Source organism: Triturus cristatus, chromosome 2_1 (assembly GCF_964204655.1).
Source record: "Triturus cristatus chromosome 2_1, aTriCri1.1, whole genome shotgun sequence".
NCBI lineage: Eukaryota > Metazoa > Chordata > Amphibia > Caudata > Salamandridae > Triturus > Triturus cristatus.
The window spans coordinates 1,007,517,571-1,007,532,517 of NC_140581.1; positions in this window are offsets into that span (position 1 = coordinate 1,007,517,571).

A 14,947-nucleotide genomic window follows, 5' to 3' on the forward strand; every position below is an offset into this window, starting at 1 on the left:
GCTTTTTGTTATATAGTGTAAATCTGTTTGGTAGCGTTTAAGAAATTAAGGTTAAAACATATTTGTATATCTGGATGGTTGGGTTTACAAAAATCTTGCAGAAGTCCAGCAGTCGTGCAAAATCAAAACTACAACTACCTGATTGGTCAAGCGGGATTTTTCTCCATTGGCCATCTCACAGGGGGAAAAGGCTCCTGCGAGTACCACTAGAGCTTGCCCTCTGATTGGCTTCCTGTTGGAGAAACAGAAATGAAATGGCCGCCAATACTGAATATGGGGAAAAAAGAAGGTGTTATGAAAATGATCAGTAAAACCTATGTAAAGGGACAGGATAAAGGCATCTTGACTCTATAGTAATCGAGAGGAGGTCTATGAAGTGTTAATGTGATAAAGCAAACTGTAAATTCTTATTAAAAAAAAATTGATCCAGTGGAAGTTCTCTGGAAACTCTTGTGAGACTCTTGCAGGATCATGAAAAAAAATGAAGAGGCCAGTCCCTCCCCATGCCCATCACCTAGGAGAGAGGTATCAGTGGAGAGGGCAATCTATTGCCACACACTTTACTGCATACAACAGTTGCCCTAGGTGAGGGGTGTCAGCAGAGAAGTAAGTCTGTCCACACACCTTACTATGCACATCCGTAGTCCTGAGGAAAGGAGGTCATAACAGTTTCCCGAGAACTCCTGCACAATTTAAAAAAAAAGAATTTACAGTTTGCTTCACACCATTCCATGTATGCCCATCGCCTGGGGGAGCAGTCTAGGAAGAAAGTCCGGTCCCTCCACACACCCTACTATGCACACCAGTCACTCTGGGGACAGGGCTCAATGAGAAGGGCAGTCCCTTCCCACACCCTACTAGACATGCCCGTCACTGTGGGTAGAGGTCTCAGCAGAGAGGAAAGTCTCTTTCCACATCCTACTATGCATGCCTGTCACCCTGAGGAGAGGTGTTAGTAGAGAGGCCGGTCCATCCACTTATCTGACGACACACACCCGTCACCCTGGGAGAGGTCTCAGCTAGGCGGATCCCTCTCCACACACCCTACTAAACACACCAGTCACCCTGGGTAGAGGTCTGAGTGAGAAAGAATGTATTTCCCCATACCCTACTACACATACTCATCTCCCTGGTGAGAAAAGATACCAGTATTTCCTCACACTTTACTACGCACACCCACTGCCTAGGGGAGAGGTCCTAGCTAGGAGGGGAGTCCATCTCCACACCCTACTATACACACCTATCACTCTGGGGAGAGGTGTCAGTGGAGAGGCTAGTTCTTCTCCACACCGTACTATGCACACCTATTGCCATGCAGAGAGGTCTCAGTGGAGAGGCCAGTGCCTCCCCACACTCTACTACACATGCCTGCTGCAAGGGGGAGAGGTGCTGGTGAAGAGGCCAATCCCTCTCCACACTCTATTATGCATACCAATCACCCTGGGGAGAAGTCTCAGTGAAGAGGACAGTCCTTCCCCACACTCTACTGCACAAGTCTGTTGTCCTGTGGAGAGGTCTCAGGGAGGGCCAGAACCCTGTTTACATTCTACTATGCACAGTTGTCATCTAGGGGAGAGATACAGCAATGAGGGCAGCCCATCCCTACACCCTATGCTGTAGATGGGCAAAGGCTGTGCACAGTGGGGTGTAGGCAGCCAGTGGGGGTTGAGCACAGTGCCTGGTCACAGGCCAGGCCCTGTACTGAACCGCATGATGCACATGGCCAAAGGAAGTACACAGCGGGGATTGGGCACCACGGGTGGAAGGGTGCAGGACTTGGCCATAGGCCAGGTTCTTTGACCAACCCCAATCAGCGCACAGTTTAGAACATCTTACTTTATGTTGAATAACAACCCATAGTAATTAACTGAAAAAACAAAGGTTAAAGTGACGTTATAGTTAGTTCCCAACGGCAGTTTAAACGTACATTTTTAAATGAACAAATCCACTGAAATTCACCATTAATGGCTCAAATGGCAAACACTAATTGAGTGGTTGTGGTGGTGTGGTGGGCAAGTCACATAATGGACACAGTTAAATGTAGTTGTTGTTTGAGTGATCAGGTGAATACATACAGCAAGTTGTCTGGTTGTTTCTTGTATTAGTACGAGACTGGTTGTAAGGGTACACTAATGGGCCAGTCTATACCCCACCTTCTGGCTCCTCATGCACCATGCTTATCTTGACTCTCCAATATTGTCATTTTATTTTTGCATTTCACTGGCCTTCTCTTCTTTTAGAAAGCTCCATGGCACTCCTACTCTGTGTGTCATCTCTGCACTCAAGGCAGACAATCTCAAAAGAATGCAGTTGAACTGTCTGTTTTGTGTGCAGTGTAATGTTTTTGTGATAACTATTTTTGGAATGCTGTTGGTCCTCACTAGTTTGCATTCATCAAGCCTTGCTAGCGATTAGCTAACTTGCGGGTCTGGGGGAGAAAGACTGTTTGAATTTGATAACTGAACTGTCATCTTCCTTCCACGACAAATGCTGTTTGCTCATGGACTTGATGAATGCTGTGTTTGTCTATCGTGTTTCCCTAACCCCTCCTAGCCATTTATTCATGAAATCCCCAGTCTTCTTCCACCAAGCTTTGCAATCTGTTGATAATTAATTTTCACCATCAACAGATCTCATGCTTGGGGGCAGATTTACTAACACTTCATGCAACATAGCCCAGCAAGGCGACTGCGTTGTGTGAAAGGCAGACATCAGAAATGCGTCATATTTACAAGCCTCTTTGTGCTGGAACACTGTATGCTACCTACCACCACTGCAGGTACCCTTGCACCATCGTGAAAGGATGACTGCATTACAGGCAGGATTGTTTTTGTGCAGGAAGGGACACCTTCCTGCACAATCATAATCCTTAGAGGTATTTTCCTTTTTCTATATATGATGATAAATGGGTCAAGTAACATGAAGCAATTTAAGGGGGTATGAGGGTTGTGTATGTTTTCCAACAGAAAAAGTGCAAGTGTTTACTGGACTAGTGGGTTGGAGGTGGTAATGGTAGCCTGTTACAGGAGGTCAGGCATAGACTGTCTAGATGATGGGGATGGATACAACTGGATAATTTTTTTCTAATGGGAACAGATGCCTGGCTCAGTCTTGGTTATGTAGATACACCGAACATTTTCTGTGGGTGCAGCCACGCCGCTGTCCCCCACTGGTGATTGTCCTTTTCCACCACACCCTGAGACTTCAATGTGGGAATAGCTGGATGATCTGAGAAAAGAAGAAAATAATATGAAGTTCCCACTTCAAGAACATGTAATATATAGCCAGACAGTTGCTGGTTGTCTAGGGCCACATGAATTTTGTATGTGATTTTGTGTTACAGGGACTTTCCTTTTATACGAGATCCACACACTAAATGAGGAATGGGCATTAACTAATCCAGGAAGACCACTTGAATAATAAAAATATAATGCAGAAATGGATGAAAATTGGTAAAATTAATAAATGAATTAAATTCATGGGGGACACGATCATCAGACAGTTATGTGTGCTCAAAGAAATGACTTCACTGCAAGTTTAGACGTATTGCCACAGGAATAATGGTGCATTCATTTTTTGCAGCACAGTATATTTGACTTTATCTATCATGCAACATTAGCTGAGCTAACCTGGTGTAGAGGAAACTTTTGCTGTACAACTATTGATACAGATTGTCGTTTTTTTTTAAATACACTTGTTTTCATAAATCGTAAATTGCATTATATACTGTTTTTTAAAAATGTCCTGGCAGTGTTTATCTTGCATCACTACAGATGTGCGTTACAATGTTCTAGTGTTTTCAAACATTTTTTACAGTATATTTTGCAGATACCTTATTTAAGAGGTAACACAGTAGCATCAGGACATTATGGCAAGTGCATTTATATTAACTTCAACAACTATCAAACCCTATACTCCCCTCCCCCCACCCTCTGGCTTTTCTTGAAATGACTACCTATGGCACTTAGTTCACCCTGTTTTTTTCTTGTACACATGTTGTCACAGTTAATACTATTTGCATTTAGTGGCATTGCACATGTTAACATTTTTGGGTCTGGGTTGTGCCATCGGGGGACTGTTTACGCATGCCTCTCTATTTATCATGTGCCATTGGGACAGGCGCAAGTTCTAAGGCTTTAAACGCTTCTAACATTAAGTCCCAGTCCATTGAGATCTCTGTTTTATGCAGCCCCCTGGCCTCTTTCCGTCTAACGGCAGCACTCTCCGCATTGCCCCATCTCTCCATTTCCCCATGCCACAGGTACACCGATGGGCCCCTTGCCGTTTTCCACCTCATCGTTATTGCATGCTTTGTGAGGATAAGTGCTAAGTCAGCAAACCTTGAGTATACCTTACGCGATTCTGGTCACCGGTACATCCCCAGTATACAGTTTCTAGCTGTTTCCTCTGTAGGAATACCCGCCACCGCCCTGACATTCTGGACAACCTCCGTCCAGAACTCAGCTAGAGCAGGGCAGGACCACAACAAATGCATAAGGTCTGCATCGTCCGCTCTGCATCTTGGGCAATATTGCTGCGTGTGCAGAAACATACGCTGTAAGCGGTGTGGGGTGGAGTAAACTCTATGGAGGACGATATGCTGAATAAATTTAAATTTAGCGTTGCGTGGCACATTCTTGGGATACTCCAACAATGCGGTTCGTTCCCTATCTGATAGATCCTTCCCTAGCTCCGCTGACCATTTGTTGCGCAGATCAGTAAGCGCAATCCCAGTGTGTGCTGAATACCTTTGTATAGCCATCTTGTGAGATGTCGCCCCTCTTCCCTCAGATACATTGCTTGTTCAAGTGCATGAGCCCAGTGCCTCTTGACATATGTGGTTAGCACCGCATATGTCATATATATATTCCAGGGGGCCCTATTTTCCCTGGCGAAGTTTGCGTGATCCATGAGAACCCCGGCACTGAAGAGTGCCCCTACTGTAGTGACTCCTCCCTTGAACCAGCTACGGGTGTTCCCCTCTGTGATGAGGCCTGTGGACATAGGGATACCAAGTAGTGGTATGTTGTTAGAGCATGGGGTGCACTGGCGCGTGTAATGTAACGCTTTCTTCCAGGATGCCAAAGCTGTGTATAATAGCATCAGGCATCCCGGGGAACCCAAGATCGGGGTCGTAGAAGTGAATGCAGAGTCCCGCGGTTGGGGTCCTGAGCTGTATAGCCCAATTCGCACAGATTGCGCCCTGCCAGCCAGAACGAGAGCCACTCTAATTTGCTTGCATAGCAGTGTGCACGGAGTTCAGGGGCCCCCAGTGCTCCTCTGTCCGTCTCGAGCTGCATCTTAGCTAGACTCACCCACCGGCGGCCATTCCCCCGGATCAAGTCAGATAGTAGTGTTTCAAGTGCTTTGAACATAGGTGCAGGGATTATCACCGGGAGGTTTGTAAAGTAGTATAGTATTCGTGGGAGGACGGCCATTCTAGAGATTGCCACCCATTCTGTTACAGATAGCAGTAGCGAGACCCAGAATGCTGTCTGGGATCGGAGCGCCCTAATCATCCTGGCCAGGTTGCCCTCTATTAAGTCTTGCAGATCTCTGTATATATTTATACCTAAGTATTTGAAGGTATGCTGCACAACTGTTAAAGAGAGCCGCCCAAATTGCATTCTGTCTGGGCGCACGCCAGGGTGAAAGAAGACTTGCGATTTAGTCTCATTGATGGCCAGTCCCAAGACCAGCTTAAATTGACTGAAGATGTCCGGGATCGGTCTTAGATCACTGAGCAGGTCCCTGGCATATAAAATTATATCGTCGGCATATGCTGATAGCACCTGCGTGACATTATACAGTCGGATCCCTATTTGCTCTGCCTCTATCTGTAGCTTGATGCCCAGAGGCTCTAACGCGAGCACAAAGAGCAGGGGTGACAGCGGGCATCCCTGACGGGTGCCTCTACCCACTGGGTATGTACCTGATATGTGATTCCCTTTGCTGCTTTCTGCTCTATCGCATTCATGGTGTTTTCAGCTATTTTGAGGTTATTGTGTAGTTCCTGTCACGCCCCTGCAGTGGTGCTGATGGCAACACTACATATGACAGTTTTAAAAGCATCCCATTCTACCTGACGTGTGGAAGCTGTATCTGCATTTTCTGCAAAGTAGTTTGTGATGCCTACTGCCAGTGTGTTCCAAAAAACGGAGTCCTCCAGCATCTGTGGCCACAGTCTCCAAGTGGGGACTGGTGTGGGGATATTGCTCCATCCGATTGTGATCTCAAGGGGCTGTGATCGGAGAAAGTCTTCCCTAAGTATGTAGTGTGAGTCACTTGCATAGCAAGGGGAATGGAACAAAATATCCTGTCTATTCTCATGTGGAGCTAGTGTGTTGGGGAGAAAAATGATAATTCCCTATTGCTTGGATTTTTAAGACACCAAGGGCCTCATGTAGGTAAATAAATTTTACCGGTTCTTAAATACCGAGCCGTACCGAATCGGTAAATTAGAATCGGTAAGTTATATGTAGGTAAAAATTCGGTAACAGTTACCGATTCGGTAACATTCGGTAAATACGAATCGGAATTCACCGAATCGGTAAATACCGAGGTGATAATTACCGATTCGGAAAATACCGAGGTGGTATCTACCGATTCGGAAAATACCGAGGTGGTATCCACCGAATCGGAAAATACCGAATCGGTATGTACGGATTCGGTAAATAACATCACATGACTTGACGAAACAGCTAATCCTGTGCAACGACAGCCCACCCAACCAGGAACTGCCCACACCCAGGCAGGTGTACACAATTAGCCGACGTGGCCACACCCAGGCAGGTGTACATAATTAGCCGACCCTGGAGAGGCTTGGAGTGCAGAGGAGAGGCAGGGAGCAGTTGCATGTGCGAGCGGGAAACGAACAGCATGTCCAGCCAGAGAACACAGAAAGACGGAGGGGAAAGGAGGAGGAAGCTCAAATTCAGCCCCAAGGAACTCCAGGTGCTGGTGGAGGAGGTGGTGAAGCAGCACCAGAAGCTGTTTGGGAGGCAATCCCTGCAAGTGCCTGAGGCTGAAAAGCGCAACATATGGCTGGCCATCCAGGCGCAGGTCAATGCTGTGGGAGTGACCCACAGGGACATTGAGGTCCTCAAAAAGCGCTGGTATGACCTGAGGATTGTGACCAAGAGGAAGATGGGCGACATCCAGAAGGAGGCCAGCCAGACCGGAGGTGGAACCAACAGGGCACCTGCCCTCACCGAACTGGAGGAGCTGGTGGCGGCCACAATCGAGCAAGAGAGCGTCGTGGGTCTTGGGGACGCCGACAGCTCTGCCAGAGCCGCAACACACCAAGGTAAGACGAAAGCACAGCAATGTAGCCCCCCCTACCCCTATCCCACATCCCCCATTGTGAAACGAGAATCACACTGCAGTCCACACGTGTCAGTGCAGACAGGCAATGCATTCCGGGAGATGTAGTCAGGGCAACACTAACCATGACGTAAATGTCACAGGGCAACAGGGCATGTCACGCACTCGAGGCACAAGGAGACAGAGGACAGATTGGAATGTGAAATGATTTATTGTGACGCTTGCAATGCAGCCCTTCGGGGACACTGAGCCAATGTTGTTTTTCTGTCCACAGATGTGACATCATGCAGTACAGGGCATGCTGCAGGGGAGACGGCACACCTGCCACAAAAATCACCTCTAGCCAGCACGTGTTCAGACCAGGGAGCAGGCCCACTGGCAGCCGCACCACCAACACAGCCAGCCTCGCCGCACACAGAGCCAGCATCACCTCACCGAGAGCCAGCATCACCACAACCACAGCCAGCATCGCCACTCATGTTCGATTCACCGGCCACATCTCCGCTTGCAGGTGTGAGAATGAGGAGGCGTCCAGCAGCCAGGCTACGGGCCTTCGACACCTCGTCAGACGACAGCATGGGCCCAGAAGACCGCACCGGGCACCAGGAAGGGAGCCATCCCACTGTGCCCCACACCTCACAGGCAGCACAGACGGGAGCAAGAGGGCGCCGCAGGTCGCGTGTCCAGAGTCCACCAGCACCCACTGACGGCCATGGTGTCTTCTTGGGGCTCGAGGGCCAAATGTTGAAGCAACAGCGCCTGCAATCAAAGGCAGTTATGTCAGTCCAGAGGCACATGCGGGTGATGAAGACAAGCTTAGTCAACATGGACACAAACATTGGCGGCATGGCTGCGGGCATTCGGGACATGTCCCAGTCAATCCAGCAGTTGTGCAGCAAATTAGATGCTGACATCGAAGCACGGCGCCGGGAACGCCAGAGAAGGGACACTACCAGCAGGGCACTCAACCGTCTGGCAACTGCGACTTCCCTACTTTGCCGGCGCTCTGTGACGATGCAGGAGGGCCTAACACAGTGCTGCAGCGACCTGTCTCGGGGGATGGTGCAGGTGACAAGTGCACTAGGGGTGCTATTGAGTAGTCAGGCGTCGACAACTGCTGCAGGGGATGCTGCGGAGCGCATCGACACCAGCAGCAGCATCACACCCCCCGTCCCAGAAGCACGCAGGAGCAGCAGGCGGCTTGGGGTTGGCTCTAGTGAGGATGCACAGGCCGTGCAATCCACCACTGCAGCGCGTATGCGCAAACATTGATGTGGCCCTGCTTAGCCACTTCCCATTGGGTGACGTAACCCTGGACATACTCCTTGTATAGATGGTATATTGCCAGATTGGCCTGTTCATGTGTTCATGGCGTGGTGCCACATTAAACTACGTCATGACTTCTCACAACTCGCTGTGTCCCCTCACTTACTCAGAAATAGTTGCATGTGATCTCTGCCCGTCTCTCTCTCCCATCGATTGCAGTTGGCACTCTAGCTGCGCTGCCCTCTGGCTGGCCTGACTCATCCTCGTTGTCCTCAACATATGTCAGTTCCACATCTGTACCTTTTTTCGTGGCAAGGTTGTGCAGCATTGCACAAGTGGCAATAATCTTGCAGCAGGTGATGGGTTTGTACTGGCGTGCGCCTCCGCTCTTGTGGAGGCAGCGGAACCTGCTCTTCAGTAGTCCAAACGTGCGCTCCACCACATTGCGTGTTGTTTTGTGGGCCACGTTGTATCGTCTCTCACTCTGGGTTGCTGGGTGTAGGTAGGGAGTGAGGATGAATGAACGGCATGCATATGCACTGTCGCCTGGATGAGTAAGAGGGAACCATCAGTTACATGCCTCTATACACTCTGATTTGCAGGTTTCAAGGGGCGTCACTGTTACTTACCCAGCAGGTATCCCTCTCCGAATTCGCCGGCACTCAGTCGTGTGTAGATCCCACTATTCTGGAAGATGTATGAGTCGTGGGTGCTCCCAGGAAACTTTGCAACAATATCTGTGATGATGTTCCCTGCATCACAGATCACCTGCACATTGATGGAGTGGGTGGACTTCCTGTTCCTGTAGATGTGCTCTGTATCAGCTGGTGGACAGATTGGGATGTGTGTACCATCAATACAGCCGATGACATGGGGGAACTGTGCCATGTGATAAAAGTCTGTTTTTGTTTTCTGCAGTGCAGCCTGTGTGTTTGGGAAGCTTATGTAGTGGTGCATTCTCTGCATCATGGCATCCAGGAACTTCCTGAAGAAACGGGACAGGCAACTCTGGGATACACCACCCACCGCAGCTATCACCACCTGATAACTGCCGGATGCCAGTAGATGTAGGCTGCAGAGCACCTGCACATGTGGTGGTATGGCGTGCGCCCTTCTTGTTGGCTGGTCCAGGAGTGGGTGCAGGTCCCTTATCAGGTCCATGATGGTTTCGGGGTGTAGCCTGTACCTCTCATGTATCTCTGCATCAGTCAGCTGTAATAGTGTGATGCGCTGTCTGTAGATTTGTTCCTCCCGTCGCCACACCCTCAGTCCTGCTGCCTGTAGACGTAGGCGCCTTGCAATGACGTACATGGCGGCCATGTTGTCCACGCTGTTGCATTTTGGGATTGCTTATGTGCATTGTTGATGGTTACCACCTGCTTTCAATCCGTGTTAATTACCGACTCTTATTTACCGATTTTCCTGGATTTCTTAATTACCGCCTGCTCCTACATGTCATTTTAAATTTTTACCACTTCATATTTACCACTTCATATTTACCGATTCGTTAATTATGTATTCGGTAAACATGAATCGGTATTTTGGAATTCGGTAACTATGAATCGGTATTTACCGCCTCATATTTACCGAGAAGTGGTTTTTGGACTCCTACATCTCACTTGTCTGAATACCGGTCGGTAACGGCATATTTACCGAAAATCGGCCGTTACCGACCGGTATTTCGCTACCTACATGAGGCCCCAAATGTCTCTCAGTGCCCACCCCTCTGACCAACTACACAGTGCCTCCACTTGCTTAAACGATCCTGCCCCTGGAATCGATGGGTGAGAGCGATCCATAATAGTGTCCATGACCGCATTGTAATTGCCCCCTAGTATCCATTGGTAGGCAACCCAGTCAACCAACACCCCATTGAGACCTGCAAGAAATTTGTCTTGTTCAAAGTTTGGGGCATAAAGGCTGCCCAACACCACCTATGTGCCATCCAGCGTTCCTCGCACCAGTGTGTATCTACCCATTGGGTCTGCTCGCGTGTCTAACGCTACAAACAGGACTCCACTCCTTACCCATACAGTTGCCCCCCTTGAAAATACACAGTATGATGTGGAGAAGAATTGGCCCTTCCATTTCTTACACAATTTACCGATCTCTGAGTCAGTGAGATGAGACTCTTGCAGAAGCACTATCTGGGCCCTGCGCCTATTGAGTTGCGTATTTATTCTATGATGTTTATGTATGGATCCAAGTCCCCGCACATTCCTGGTGATTATATAATGAGTGCCCAGCATGTGGTCACATGTTTGTGAACGCTGCGTATAGAAAACCAGGGACTTCGGACAAGTACGAAATATCGTAATGTGTAAATTCAGCCAGTTCCATTAAAAACCCCTACATTAACCAGAAATACTAGATCCAGAGCTAGAACTGCTCTGGTCCAAACTGGGATCACAAAAAAGTGAAAACTAAACACATCACAAGTTGCTTTTGCACGCTGAGGGGTGCTACCTACACCCTGCATGGTAGTGTGTACAGTTACTGAGCCCACTAGGCCTGACCTAGATACGGTTAACCACATATATTGGCAGAGCTGGGCAGAGGCACATGCGCCGATGTCGGCTATTATCTCACCAAATCTCAGTTCTCAGCAAACTTGGTCCAATCCGCTCCCAGCAACAATAATAATTCCACTGCTCCTACCCATGAACATCATGTTGAGGCCACTCCAGGCTTCTTCCTTGAAACCTCTGCTCTTGCTACCCCTAGCATCTGAGTTTTTAAAGGCAACACCAGAAACAAGGACATTTATATATATGGACAAAAATAAAAAGTATGATTCTACTTCAGGTTGTCTGACCTCACTGGAGTACTAAACTTTAAAAAAATGTTTCAATTTGACCATCAGCCAGCACCAGCTCAGCTGTCACCAAGCAAATGACCTTTATGGCATCACTTACAGGTGTGTCTAGCGTTGGAGCAATTAATTTTGTTTTCTTTCCTTTGCTGTTGCAAATATTGCAACTCTTCTTGTAATATGCATTAAAAGAATTTCTAAAATAAACTACAATTTATATATAAAGAAAAGAAAAATGAGTGCAACAGATGCAATGGCACCAGGGCTTTGGGTCTGAGATCCATACTATAGCCTGCACCCACCATGGAACACAGGGGCTCCGTGCTGGGAGCCAGTTCAGTGGCAGTTGGCACCAGGTCACACATGGCTCGTGAAGAGCTAAAAGTAGTCTGGCCCCAGCAAAGGGGCACTGCTATCAGGAGTGCAATTTGTGCAGGAGCAGTGGCATCAAAGCACAGACAGAGTGAAAGCCAACAACAGCCTGCTCCACACATGCAGGACAGGGGTGCCACTATCAGTAATGTAGCTGATTCAGTGAGAACTATGTTACAAGCCCAATGAGGAGGTAACAGCAGTCTGCTTCCCACCCAAAGCACATAGGTGCTGCTATAAATAGCACAGCAGCATGGACGTCACTTAAGGATCACATCTGCTACCCCTCTCTTGCTCATTGATTGTGACAAGACACTGGCATATTGTATGTAATGTTTGGCATGGTTGCAGCTATGACAAAATGCTTGTTGGGCACACTAGAGGTAATTTATGATATATTGGGCCACCCATAGCACATTTTGAACAACATTGGGAAATCTCCTAGAGAACATCATGTTTCATTGGTTTGGCAGACCATAAAAGGACATGTTCCCTTTTAGATCCTATGGCATTTAACCAAATGTGTGTAAATAGGGTGCTTTAAAGTTCGCGCTATTTGATCCCATTTGTTTCAGAAGTATCTTGTTGGAAGGGAAATAACTCCTACGAATCGCCTTAGAAGAGGTCTGGCTTAAACGAGTCCCTCACTCATTGCAATCTATGGCAAGTATTATGCCCCATAACTTTCAAAGATCTTGTCAGCACCCCCTACAGGTGGTATCTTGTCTGTGTTATGTTATGAAATTAATCCTGCAGTTATTATGGAATTTCAATGAATGGGAAGGTATTCTTTGATTGCGAATCTCAATTTGGAATTCGCAATTAAGGAATATTAAGGATTAGCAATTATTTTTGCGATTCCTCCATACGTTCCATTTTGCGAGTCCTTGATAGCGATTCGCTAAAAATCGCTATTAAGGACTCGCAAAACTGACTTTACCTACATCTGGCCCTATATAACTAGAGGGTAACTGTTCCTAGGAAAAAGCTGGCCAATTAGGTAGCTGGAAGGACAGGTGATAAGAACTCCTTCAAGGAATATCGGTTGGATATATACAGGTCAGAGGGGGGATTCCTCCTTGTTAAAGAAGTGCCCTCACACACCCAAGCGCTCCATCATTGGGCATTGTTCCTCGTGGGGGTGGCGCTGCTGTCTCCCACTGGCCCCACGAGAGGGCTCTTTGTCGGTGAGTTAAAAATATCACACTGGAACCCTGAAAAAACTTTATTCTGGGGTCCGTGTGATACGGTTAAAAACTGGAGCCAAGGGGAGTACTCTTGATCTGGTAGTCAGAGTTGGGATTATATTCCTTCAGCGTATCTCAGTGCTTGTGGTGATAAAAATAGATGGTATCAAGTTGATATTTTTCATGCCTATTGTGGTCCCTAGTGGATCCAATGGCGTTTCATCAGGACCGTGCAAAAAGTTGAGTGGGGGAAGTGAAGTACAAGGGTTTGAGACGGCGACACTCAGTACACCCTGTAGTAATACCTAGATTCAGATATGGTCAGGGCGACTTTGCACCGGAACGGTTCAGACAACCTACATTTCAAAGTCCAACCTACGGAAAGGAGAAAAAGAGAAAGCAACACTTGTCCTTAAAAATAATCATACTTGGTAGTGCTGTAAGACATGTCAGATCATACACGGCATCCATATTTGTTAAGGATATGTTGGTAAAGAGCTGAGTTGTCCATCTCAAGGTGAGTGTGCTTTCTAATTTAAAAGAAGCATGCTTACATACACACAGTACATCAACACACTGCTTATCTGTGCCAAAGATTGAATGATAGGCAGTGAGTGTTAGAGACGCGGCGACACACATGACGTGTGGGAGTGCCTATCCGAGTATGACGTGTAAGCCGTGATCTGTAGTGAGGCTTTTTTAAAAGGCGTGCTCGTTGGAGCATAAACAATAATCCAGAATGGTGGATTTGTGAAATAGACATAAGAGACACAAAAACACATAAACACAGATACCCCTACCCCAAAAAGTCATTTAGGGAAGCCTCATCGGTGTGGAGCGCGACTTTGAGAAGTATATCTGAAAGTGACATATTTGCAATAAATATATTTTTGTAGATTTTTTAAGTGAAGAAAAACACCTACTCGGTGTCGATAGCAGGATGGAAATACTCACATTGACTTCTGCAAGAAACTAGCTTCTTACCTGCCCTCTGCTGCTCAGTTGCGGGTGGGAGAGAGGAAAGATGCTTCCGCTTTTAAACAGACCAGACTGCTGCTGCTTCAACTCCAGTGTCTGAGTGATGCGGGGAAATGGAGTGTAACGCGGCAAATGCATGTGGAAACAGTGTGGGCCATCTTGTGAGTACTGAAGAGCGTTACCCCAAGCAGCTGGAAGGGTAATCTCACAAGGAACCGGCATGTGGGTGTTGCAGGTGCCATATTGGGATGGAGGCTGAGCGGCAGAGTTTTAAAAAGTATGAGGAATAAATAATAAAGTAAGAGACAAGAGCCAATGGTGATGAGCACTGTCTCAATGCATATATATAATGGTCACGACACGAGTAACATGTTCATTAATGTTTTTTAAGTGGCAAAATACAGGGAGCCTACTTTCCTTAATGAAAAAAGAAAAGGGATGTGTCAATGTGATCGTCCACTCAGTAATAAAGGTGAATGGAAACTGTGTGCCAAGGGTGCATATCTGAAAAAGGGGTGTCTATTTACTCATTAATTTGCAACAACAGAAAGGAGTCATTGCTTTTATGGAAGAAAATTAAGGTCATTGTCCGAACACAGTCTACGGGTAAGGTTTGGTAGATGTATTCCGTTAGTCCATAATGCCTAGGGTGGAATCACTGCTTAACATGGATGTCATGGCCAATGCTTTGCCGACAATATTGGGTGGTTTTATACAGTGAGTTAATGAATAAATTCAGCCTATGGGATATCGTTGCCAAGGCCTCGTGTCTTGGACTGTAGTCGGAACACCCAGATTTGCTCTTGAGAGAAAAGGGTTCTTGTCGACCAGTTGGGATTGGAGTCGATGATAGTCCACCTAGGATTGTTGTCTGGTATGTGGTGTGCCTCTGAGAGGTGACTTAGCATTCTGATATTAGTTTTCCTGCAATGGCTCGGGCTCCGGTGTTCACTTATCAGTACCTTCACAGGTCTTGTGGTCATGCCCAGATAGCGGAGATCACAAGGGC